Source organism: Platalea leucorodia (assembly GCF_965183815.1).
Source record: "Platalea leucorodia genome assembly, chromosome: 10".
Classification (NCBI taxonomy): Eukaryota; Metazoa; Chordata; class Aves; order Pelecaniformes; family Threskiornithidae; genus Platalea; species Platalea leucorodia.
Genome location: NC_138832.1, coordinates 22993183 through 23003742, shown reverse-complemented (window position 1 = coordinate 23003742; position 10560 = coordinate 22993183).

Here is a 10560-nt window from a genome sequence, read left to right as displayed (position 1 = left end):
ACGCAAACAGATCTACTTCTGCTTATATTACTAGAAGTATACATGCTAGCAGACAGCGGGACACATACATGCTGCTCTGCTCTGCTTTTCATTCCAAGAAATCCATATATTTGCTCTATAACAGATTTGGGAGAGGAGGTTTTCCCAGTGCCACCAGCCCCTCCACCTGTGTTGTCCTTTTGTACATGAAGGATGCAGAAGATAAAATAATTTCCCAAAAAATTAACGAAGAAAGAAGCTGTAATACTTTAGACGTACAAGAAAAAGGGAAGAGGAGCTTTACCTTGCTACCCAAATCTCAAATCATCAAAAAACCTACCTTTAGAAGACCTACCTCTATAGAAGAGCAGGCGACAGCTTTTGTGAAGGTATCAGTGACAGAGAAATGGAGAGTGAGAGAAAACCTTTTTCCTAGTTTCTAGATTTTTTTTCTGTGATCAGTTTTCAAATCAACAAGGAAGAATGGCAAGTAAAGAGCTATAAACATACAACACAACATTCATTATACCTGTATACCAGAAACGTATGGTTTAACTTTAAATTTCTCATTCCTTCTAATTTATATCAAAATCAAAATAAAAAACTTAAATAGTTATCTACCAGGTTCACATTCAACATACTGAAAATTATCATCTTGCAGTTTCTAAACAAGCTCCAGTCTATGTTTTTTAATTGCCAGGCAGTCGGGAAACACCATGCTGTTCTGACAAACTGGGCAGAAGAGCCACTGAAGCCATTGACTGTAGTTCAGAACAACCACTGTTCATAAAGGAAACATTTTAAATTAGACTGGTTTAGATGTCAAATGGCAGTCTGAATGGGATACAAAGCACCTCCTATGAGACGTTTAAAATCAGTCTTGTCAATAAAAAGTGTTTTCCTTTTTCACGATCTTCACCCTGAATTTTTTCCATCAGGTCTATTTTAAATGTATTCAAAGCATATACTAATAAGTATTTGGGGGAGACAGTCTCTTTCACGCACTAGATAATGATCTCTAAGCCTAAAAACTACATCAGATTATCTTCTCTGGCTACGGCTAAGTCAAATAAGAAGTTATTCCCCCGTCTTGCACTTTGCATAGCTACCCTCCATCTAGATCATAATGTCCCTTTAAATCTAAGTGTAGTGCCACAGCTGCTTCTCAAAATAATCCAAGGGAAAAAAACATTACTAAATCCTTTTAGACTAACCTGGATCGTTGTTAGTAAACTCGATTAGAAAGCGATTAAATATGCAGTCATTACCCGATCAGGAGGATGGGAAGCCATAAAAAGGGGAAAATGGCAAGCAGCTGCAAGAAGAAAACGCTTAGTCTGTCTCTGACAGGGTTCGGACAATGTACCTGACTGTGGCCTACGCCATTTTTTTTTGCCAGAAAACATTATCCCAAATCCAAATACAATTCCGAACTACATGCTGGCACAGTTTAATGGCCCACTAAAGACTACATGACAGCCTGACAGGAGTCCACCCTACATTCAAGTTCTGCCAAGATCAGCATGGGAACACAAGGATCAGGATATGCAGGTGGGCGGAGGCAACACAGCCGTTACAGAGTCCCTACATCGCTATTATTTTCTGGGCAGCTACATTTGACTCTTCTACATTGCATGTATAAAGGAAAAGCTTCAGAAGATATGATCCAGCCATTGTATTTAATTTTTGTATTTTTGTGGGTGAGAAGAAATACTAAAGGCTATAAATAACGTTTTACAATATTTATCTTTTCTCCTTTGAAGACTTCTCCAGGGATTTTAATTAGACTCTCCCTTAGCACCATTAGGCAATTAAAATAATAATAAATCAAACACGATCCTTCTCACCCAGTGGGTATTTTCCCCAAGCTCTCTCAGTTTCCTGTCTTTTTCACTTTATGTAAATAGAAAACCATCACACTGTTTAAATTCAGCTGTTTGATTGGTATTTCGAGTTTGCAAAGTAGTGAGCCACTTTAACACCATGCTGATATCAAAAGAAAATTCTGCATCACACAACTGTCTAATTCCAGCAGCCAGCAAATCCCTTCTGACATTTATTTGAATCATCTTTATTCTTATGAGAATACTGTAGAGGTGCCAAAGCTTTGGGAACAATTGCATTTCTCAGTCCCACTATCTATAAATACTTAATCAAGAAGGAACACTTTACCACAAACTGTTCATGCTGAGACTCAATGTAGCAGCACAGTGATCTGGCTTAATTAACTAACTTCTAAATATTGATCTGTGGGAGAAAATGAAGAAAATTACACATTTATCTGTAGTTACAGTAATGGTTTAGACCAGAAATTGGAAAGGACCCTATTACAAGATATTTTTTAAAAAAATCATAATTTGCAGAGAAGAGAGCATAACTTAAACCCCTAATTGGCTGCTTGTAATAGTAATATAGGTCAAATAAAAACCCGGATCAGAAACTTCACAACCTCTTGAAACTAAGATTACTTTTGACAATCGATCTATCTCTACATTAAGCATTTTCAATATAAGCAGCACAGAGCTGCATACCCCTGCACAAAGCCAAAAACCTTCTAGACATCACAAAATATTTGTAACACAAAAATAGTTTCATTGAACCTCTTGTATCACTCTTCACTTGCCTTCTTTCAACAAATGAACGTATATCCAAATTTGCCTAATGAGTTACGCATTTCTATTTCTAAACAAAAGAATGTGAACCTGCCATGAGATGATGGCTGCACCTGGAAAGGGAAAAAGAATTCTGCTAAACACAACAAACAACAGAAATTACCAGGGTCTTCTCATAATAAATTCCACAGCATTAAACAGGGTCACCTATACACTGGTTACAGTTCCCAGTCAAAAGTTATGCTTTTATTTCCCAAAGAGGAAACTAGAAGGTAATGCTAACATTTTGGGAGTTATTTCAAAAAAGCCTCAGGTACTTATCAAACAATCTTAAAATGTGTGGTTAATAATATTTTTAAAAGAAAATATTATTTGCATTGAAGGAATGATTTTTATTACTCCATGGATGTGCTAAACACTAATGATCCCACTGAAATTACCTGCAGCATATGGTATCGCACCGTTTGGGTAGAGGTTTCGTAATTTGAGAATGAAAAACACTACCACAGGTGAACGGCTCAACAGAGAGCTGAAGGCTAGATGGCTAAGTTGTAATCATGAATCTGAAACCCATTATTAGCTGCTGCTTCTCACATGCAATTGAGGTTAAAAACGTTTGAAATGCCTATCAGTTCTTATCAACTTAATATTTTGATCCATTGTATTGGGTCTGGCTGAGACGGAGTTAATTTTGCCCATAGCAGCCCTCAGAGCGCTGTGCTGGAAGGGTGTTGGTAAAACACTGCTCGCGCAGCACCAAGGCTGTCTCTTGGGAGGGGACGTCGCCAGGACAGCTGACCCCGACTGACCAAAGGGATATTCCATACCATACAACGTCCACTCAGCAATAAAAGCCAGGAGAACGGAGGAGGCGGCAGGGGGTGGGACACACTGGTGGTCTTACGGCATTTGTCCTCTGGAGCAACCGCAACGCGTGCTGGGGCCCTGCTTCCTGGGGAGTGGCTGGACATCGCCACTGATGGGAAGTAAAGAATAAAATCTTTTTTGTTTTCCTTTTGCTCTTCTGTGCACGGCCTTTGCTTCTGCTTTCATTAAACTGCCCTTATCTCAACCCACGAGCCTTTCGTTATATTTCCTCTCCCCTGTCCAGCTGAGGAAGGGGAGTGGGCACCTGGCGTCCAGCCAGGGTCAACCCACCACATCCATTAACTGAAACTCCCTAGAGCCTGATATTCTTCCTATCACCCCAGATATCAAAAGCAAATAAAATATGAAACACTAAAATTAGTGAAAACTTAGAACACTGCCTGTGGATATCTCAAAAAGAGATGGGATATAGAACAGCAAGCCAGTAAAAAACTCAACATTTCACATGGGTGTTTTCTACAGGTTGCAGGATTCCTCTCTGAACCCCCTTATCAACACCAGTTTTCAGGCAGCCAGTGCGACTTTCTCTGAATGAGGCACAGTTCTGCCTCAAGACATTGGCAAGAACACGCACGATTTTAGCAGCATGCATTTGGCCTGCTGCCACCTGATAGCTATAGCTCTGAAAGCCAAACACCGCAGCATCTAACGAGGCTGTCTACAGTAACCACAGCAGCAACAAACACATCTTCCCCATCTCACTGTATGGCTGAACTAAGAGGCAACAAGAACAGAGCGAGGATGACAAGGACAAAAACAAATTCAGACAGACACCTCACAAAAGTGTCTTGAATTTTCAGTGTTTGACACAATTCCAACCTGAGTGATGCAGCCATGCAGGCCTCCCAAATTTCATTATGCATCAGATGCTATTAAAGGGAACAGTCCCCACTAAACCCTTATCTGTTTTTCATGGAATAATTCCAATCAGATTCATTTCTCAAGCTTGTATTAGTGGAAAAATAATAATTCAGCAGTATTTTGGAATTCCAAAATGGCTAAAAACATTTTCATGGAGATCTGGGCAGAGCTTTCCAGTACTGCAGAGCTGTTTCATCAACATGAGTATTGCTTCATCAGTTCAGAAGCACAGGTCTCCCAATTGCATTAGTGAAAGTCACAGAATCATATCCCTCCTGCAACAAGGCTCAGAATTGATAAATAGAAAGAAACCCTGATATGAGCTATCATGTTGTTTAAAAGCTGTTTAAAAATGTTACTGGAAAGATGTTATGAGGTTTTCAATGATAAAGATCATAAAAACATACTTGCAGTCACTTTCTATGCCTCAAAATTCAGTATGTAATTAGAACCATCCTGAGCTCAGTTATTGGTAAACTCATTTCCATGTTAAAAAAACTCAGTGGTTAAGCATGCATCGCTACATTCAGGAATAAATCTGCCCTAGGTCTGAAGCAAAAGGGCGACCCAGAAAAATTGTGGTTTATAGTAAGGCTTATACGCTGTGCACTGGCAGAGGAGTTAGAAGCAGCTGGATATGAAAGAGGACATTTTTATTAAAACTGGGTATGCAAAGAAAAGCTGAAATATAGAAGAAAACAATTCAGAACTTGATTACAAGTACCTAGATAGAAGTGTTCTGGACAGAGAAATACACCACTGCCACTGGGCAGGCATTCAGTAGTGATTCTTTGTACTGAAGGCAAGAACAAGAGCACGTACTCGCAGGGCAGCTGGCAGCCTGAAGGCTCTAAGGGGCAGAAGGCTGCCTGACAATGTGACGCTATCGTACAGTACTCAGGTTGGCTTTTAAGGGCTCTCAGCCTCCAGCAAAACAAAACGGACTCTGTTTTTTTGGCATAAACCTCTACATAGTCACTGACCTCAGTCTTCCTGACATCTAGTTCATCACCCACATCCAGCACAAAACACACCTTTATGTTCAGTCACGTATAAAAGTCCTGTCCAGCCCCTCATACCACAGAGGGATGGCTGGAGCACAGCTAGACTGCCAGATTTTTATTTAATACACTGGCAGACCATTTTCTACGTCTTCATGCAGCTCTGTATGCACTCTGCTACAGAGTTACTGCTTACTGCCATGGCAAATTCCTCAAATGTGATGAGAGTTCTGTGCTCAGATAGGACCATTTACTGCATCTTCCTCTCTTGGAAGAAGAGAAAGTGCAAAAATCAATTTGGAAGGCAATATAAGTCACCAGCAGCCTAGCACATGCAGGGCAGCCAAGAAAACAGAAAGCCTAACTGAAACAGGTTTGAGAGCAGCACTGAAAGAAAGTGGTTGTTCACCAAAATGCTACAAAGCATAAACACAGATGTTCTGTCATTACCGCAGCTTAACTTGCTCCTGTGTCAAGTTAATCCTGATTCCAACTGAGGTAAGTTCTCCAAAGCTGCTCATGTGTCACATACGTGGAAACAATTCTTATGAAAACATCACGCAACGATTTTATATCAATGGAAATAATTTGTACCAAGAGACCCCTCATTACTAACCACCTCCTACTAGTTGATTTCTCCTACAAGTTTCTTTCGATCTTTCCAGAACTTTTCACATTAGGAACTGAAGTATCAAAACTGAGGCATTCGCATCTCCAGTGAGGCCCTGAAGTTCTGAATTCCCTCCACTTCTTGAGCCGATGTTGATCAAGAAACATGACGGTTAGTCCACCAGCCTTAAAACATGTTCTCCAAACTCCAAGAGTACATGCCTATTATCCAATAACTTCCTCCTTTATTGAAACACCTAAGTGTCTGAAATGAGTGAATAATGACAGCCAACGTGACACCTCTTGTTGCATATGCTTCCTTCTGAATAAGGATTGTGTGGTGGAGAATTAGAGGGAACAAAGAAGGAAAAAATATATTGGAAGACGACTCAGTATCTCTCAGGCTCACATTAACATTCACTTTCCATGTTCTCTCAACAGTACTTATACTTAATACTGTGCTTTGTTTTAACTCCTATCTTTCCTGCACTCTCTTTTCATGTTCCATGCTCTATATAAGAACACTTTTTATTCCAAGAAAGGAAGTGATTTGGGTGGATAAACACTGCCAGAGACCATCATCTCTCCACATATCATTCAGTTTTTATGACATAATCATTCCATCTAATAAATGGCATCCTAAAAAAAAAATATTGAAAATGAAGCATCTAAATACTTCTTCCTGTGAAGTCATAAAGTTTGATAAATCATACTGAAAAAATTCCCTATAGTATTTACCTCTGAAACTCAATACTAAGTAGGCATTCTTCAAATACAGATATGGGTTACAAAATGTATTTTTCTAAAATGGTCTATTTTTACTCCAGGTAGTCATCATTCCTGCTAGGAGACAGCCCCCTCCCACCCCCCCAAAGTCTACTGAAACTTCAGCTGAACTTTGACTTCAACCTATTAATTAAAAAGCATAAGACATTAAATATGAAGCTGTATAGCAAAGTATCTTTTTCAATTAAAGAGACTTCCTTTCTTGGTTTGCTAATACCTCAGACACTCATTATAAAGAGGTCACGTAGTATATCATGCCAAAACTCTACATTGCCTCATTTTACACTTCAATTCAGCAAATTATTTTACCACCTGTTTGAGCACCTAACAGAATCCATGCCTTAATCCCACCAAATGCTCACTTCTGTCACAATGTCCATTTAAATGTCTGTAACATTAGCTTATTTATTAAATTAGAACACAAAGTTGCATTACAATATAGGCTTTTCAATTAAACATGCATGATACTGCTGCTGGATCTCTCACTGTTTGCCACACCTTTCCCTACCACCTGCATCTCATCATTGTCATATCTAAAGTTGCAAATCCTTGCAGACAAGCACACGGTTTCTTTATTTCCCTTTACAGTACACATACTGCTTGTCTCTCATTTTGTTTCACCCCTCCAAAATTTTCAACAGTTTTGTATTCAAACAAAACTGAACACATGCAAGGAACAGGAAGCAGGCTTGGTGTTACAGCATCCAAGGGGGTCCTAAGCGCTCTAAAAAAACCTGGCACAAATCTTCTTAAAGGGCTCGATCCACATCCCAAGCCAGTGCAGAAGCACTTATCCCGGTGAAAGCTGGATCATGCCCGGAGGGCACAGCATCATGACCATCTGAAATCCCAGACCACAACCCTCACAAGTTGCCTCTTTCGCTCTCATTTATTCACATAAGCAGGCTGTGGAGTGCTCTTTAGCCACCTGTAATTGTCTGTTCCCATGGTTTTACCTTTCTCCCTTATGTATCTAAAGGTTATGCAGAGCAATAGGCATAAATTGCCAGACAAGGCTGAAACAGGGTTAACTCCCTCACCCTCGCCAGCTCTGTGCAGCATGGAGCCAGTTTCACTGAAAGACAGCGTGTTATCTCAGTGGCAAGCTTTGTCACCCTCTTATTCCAAATAATTTATAATCATGTTGAATAGCACTTACGGCTGTTGGACTTCATGAGTAATCTGCCCCTGTTACGAGGACTGTCTTTATCACTATCTTTTGTTTTCTATCATTTAACTCATCATTAAGCTGTCCATCATCTCAAAACAGCTGAGTTTCAGCAGTGAGACACTTTTATGGAAAACTATTCTGAAATCCAAATACTTTATATGAATGGAATCACCACCAGTGTCATTTTGGTTTTATAAAAACACACAAACCCACACTTACTTCAGCAAACAGGGACAGGATCTTTCAATTCATACGGTTACAGAGATGCTGCTACAAGTGGTCAACAAATCTTCGCTATTTCTTTCAATGCCAAGAAATCCTTGCTACTGATGTACTCACAATTCCATTAATGGGAGTATTGCAAAGCCACAGAACAGACGAAATAGTGATAATAATGAAGAAGTACAGACACCGATAGTTTGTTAAACACAGAAAAAGATGCCAAATATCTTTACAAACATGCCTTAATCTAATTATCTACGACAACGCATTTCACATCTATCTGGGAAAGAGTTAGAAACCCTACCTGTGGCCCTCTGTTCAAATTATTCCTTCAAGTATGGAAGCACCTGTAAAAACTCTCCACTTGTCAGCTTAAAATATTCTAAGAAATAGAAATATACCAGCAAGGTTTATAAAGATCAGTGGTCATACAAAGCTTTGAGAAAACAATACGTGTTGTAGCCCTGTGAAGAAGATAAAGCAATTAATGTTTTCACTATTTTATTTAGTATTCTGCAGGGACAGTGCTGGAAAACGCTTCCGTAATAAACTAAGAACATGTTCCATGGATTGCTCTGAAACAGTCCCAGAGCTGTCTGACTTCTGCTCAGCAACAGCACACAGCCTTGAGCCCAGAAGCTTGCATTTAGCTCATTCTCATAGGAAACGCTGGCCTTTTGGACATCAGGTTACACACCCTACAGTTATATTTTAAATATAACTACCTTTCTCAGTTCACCAACGCTGCCAAGAACTAAGAATTTATCAAATAAATATTAAAGCCTATAATGTAAATGCACGGCATCAAACCTATCATTTCTTAAAATGTTCTAAGTTTTACCTTTTTGACTTTCACGTCAGTTAAAGTGAACATCCTGAATTTAACTGAGAGTAAAATAAAGGCCAGTACCTTATTAGTAATCCCATATATAACTTCATTTAGTGGTTTCAAGACTTTCTTTCTATGGGTTATGAATGGCAATCGTATATAAAACTGAAGGCGAGTGGAAAGAATATTAGATCCTCAATTACAGAATTCTTTTCACTTTTTTGACGTTTCTAAATAGCGTACCTTTTTAATATTTGGTCAATGACAGTAAGATATGTTCTGTCCCAGACTTACTTGCTCTGCAATTTATCCATGATATTCACCACTAAACAAGAAAAAAAACTTTTTTTCACAAAAATGGGAGAACATAGAACATATATTTTAATATCATTTTATAACAACGTCTTCTCCCTTAGTTATGATTTTTTCCTCAAGTCGTTACAGTGTGATTTACCTGCAACTCCACATAAAATGGATAATGTGCTGGAGTACACAGCAGTGATGCAACTGTAGCTCATACAATTTTGCTTTTGGAAGCAGCAAAAATTTTCACAATCAAGTCAACTGCATTTTGATGCTGTCTACAAAGTCCTGAAAAACAGCAAAGATGATTTATGAGGGAAGTCTCTTCCTAAGAACAGCAAACAGGGATGGAGACCCATTCTTCCACTTTTAGGAGGAGGTGAGCTCCCTTCCTTACAGCAGCTGTGGGCCAGGAATTCAGATTTAGCCACATACCAGACCGAACACATCACTAATATTAAAAAATAAAAAAAAAACACCAAAAAACCCCACAACCAACCAACAAACCCTCTCAGAATTTTCTCTCTGACTCCTATATGGCAATTACAAACACCAATGCTTTTTTGGCTTACTTTCCATTTGCAGCAGGTGACTAACGAAGTGCTTAAACTTACCTCACTAATAATTTACACCTGTGTGCAGGGAGAAGGGGCATTCCTCTGCTCTCAGTTACTCTGAAAGATTTTTCTTCCCCCACTCTGGTACTCCTATGTGGGTTTTCTTCCCTCTTACCACCCCATTCCCCTGCACGGAACCCAACTCAGTTTCCAAACCGACCAACAAACCCCAGACAACCATCTCAAAGCCTCGGGTGAATTCAACAGCCACCGACCTCGTCATGAAAATCATCCCCTTCACCCTGGCCACCCCGGTGAGTGCCGTGAGTAAAATCTAAGCAAGTAAGAAATGAAAAATGAGAGGGGAAGAGGGGAAAGTATCTACCCGGCTGTTTTTATTAAAAACGCCACAGAAAAACACCTAGAAAAGGGGTAAAACCGAGAGGAGTCCCACCTGCCGCGCCGACGGGCGGGCGGGAAGCCCCCTCCTCCCCTCAGCAGCACTCCCGCCCCGCGGGGGGGGGTCAGGAGCCGCGCCGCGCCACCCCCCGCGGAGCGGCGGCCTCCCGAGAGACCTCGGCGGCTGCAGGGGACACCCACGCCCCCTCAGCCGGGGCTCCCGCCGCGGGCGGGCGGTGAGGCGGGCGGTGAGGCGGGCGGGCGGCCAGGCGTCCCGGCACCCCCCCTCCGCGCCGCGGGGCGAGGCTGAGGAAATGCCGCCCCCTCCCCGCCGGCGCGCGCT